The sequence below is a fragment of the Chionomys nivalis genome, chromosome 8 (assembly GCF_950005125.1).
Source record: "Chionomys nivalis chromosome 8, mChiNiv1.1, whole genome shotgun sequence".
Classification (NCBI taxonomy): Eukaryota; Metazoa; Chordata; class Mammalia; order Rodentia; family Cricetidae; genus Chionomys; species Chionomys nivalis.
This window is the reverse complement of record NC_080093.1, coordinates 2699818-2701656: the sequence shown is the minus strand read 5'-3', so window position 1 is coordinate 2701656 and position 1839 is coordinate 2699818. Positions and strand designations below refer to the sequence as shown.

At 40.2% G+C, this 1839-nt stretch overlaps 1 non-coding gene across 1 annotated transcript; it reads right to left on the bottom strand.

Moving 5' to 3' along the window:
- Window positions 1-1530: 1530 nt before the first annotated feature.
- Window positions 1531-1638, bottom strand: LOC130880889 (U6 spliceosomal RNA). Its single transcript, XR_009057681.1, has one exon. It is a non-coding gene; the product is annotated as a U6 spliceosomal RNA (small nuclear RNA).
- Window positions 1639-1839: the final 201 nt, after the last annotated feature.

Sequence of the window (1839 nt, the reverse complement as noted above, 5' to 3'; positions counted from 1 at the left end):
GCTTAATAAATGCTTGTAGTAAGACATGGTAATTATTCAAGTAATTTTTTTTGAGAATTTACTAATACCAAAATCAGAATCAAGTACAGTTCCAGGAATCGACTCTCTTGCCCTTTTCCCATTAAGCCTTCTCCCCAAATGAATGTATAAATTCTTAGCATTCAACATTTCTTTTTAAGATGAAATAGCTTTAAACTTTTGCCTTGCAAGGAAAGGTATTATGAGCTTATGCGAAAGTCAGATGGGTAGAGATGCCTGCAGACATCTGAAGCCCACAAAACACACCACAAATGAACATAATGAGGTGGATCTTAGTTTGGGTTTTAGCACCATGATTTATGAACTATTCAATTCTGGGAATGTTTCTTCATGTCCTGAACTGCTGTGGGACAATGCTCCTGTACACTGTAAAGATTTGTCACTCATATTGGTTTAATAAAAAGCTGATTGGCCATTAGCCAGGCAGGAAGTATAGGTGGGGCGACCAAACTAGGAGAATTCTGGGGGAGGAAAGGCAGAGATGGAGTTGTCATCCAGAAGCAGAAGAAGCAAGATGAGCACGCCTCACTAAGAAAAAGTACCAAGCTATGTGGTTAAACACAGACAAGAATTATGGGTTAATTTAAGTCATAAGAGCTAGTTAATAATAAGCCTGAGCTAATAAGCCAAGCAATTTATAATTAATATAATCAACTGTGTGTTTATTTGGGACTGAATGGCTGCAAGACCGGGTGGGACAGAAACTTCCGTCTACACTTAACTCTCAGTTTTAAAATCAAGATGGAGTCAGTGTAGGTTGTGTGTGTGTGTGTATGTTATGCATTAAAGGAATAACTAAAAAAAGAGGTTGACAGTGCCCATATTACCTTAAAAGCAACAGAACAACCCTCAGTGTTGGTGTCAGTCATGAGGCACACATTGCCACAACTGTAATGGGGTAGGATCTACCTCATCTGTTCCTGGCCCTCCCTGTCAAGATGATTGTAGCTGTTCCTCTCTGCTGATGTAATACACAGTCTGACCAGAGACAGCTGAAAGGAGAAAATATTTCTTCTCACATTTCCAGAGGGACAGAATCCTTCATGGTGGGGAAGTCATAGCACAGAAGAAGGAGCAGGAAGGAGAGAGAAAGAGAGAGAGAGAGAGAGAGAGAGAGAGAGAGAGAGAGAGAGAGAGAGAGAGAGAGAGAACAGTGAGGCCAGCCTATAAACCCTCAAAGCTCACTCCCAGGGAAGGACTTCCTCCAGCAAGGCTCCATCTCCTAAAGGTTCTGAAAGTCCCATCCCAAAACAGCTCTACTAATTGGGGACTTCGTGTAACACCACGAGGCTGTGGCTTACTGGGTAAAGTTCTGGCTACATGGCTTCTCTTTGACTCCGCCTTCTTTCTTCTAGCATTCAGTTTAGTTTTCCCTGCCTACCTCTATTCTACCCTATCACAGGCCAAGGCAGATTCTTTATTCATTAACCGATGATATTCATAGCATACAGAAGGGAATTCCATATCAGCGTTCCCCTGTTCCTGAATATCTGTATCTTAAAATGCATTTCAAATACCTTGTGTCATCCTCATGCAGGTTTCCTGTTTATCTTCTCTGTGTCATTGCAGTTACAGTGTATGTACTGCTGAAGGGAGCACTTCTTTAAAAATTATTTTTTAATTCTTGAGAGTATAATTACATCATTTACTTCTTCCCTTTCCTCCCTCCAGACACGCCTATGTACCCCTCGTTGGTCTCTTTGAAATTCATGATCTCTTTCTCCATTAATTGTTGTTACATAAATAAACATATGAATATATTTATATGTTTATATGTGTATACACACATAGCTTCTTAAA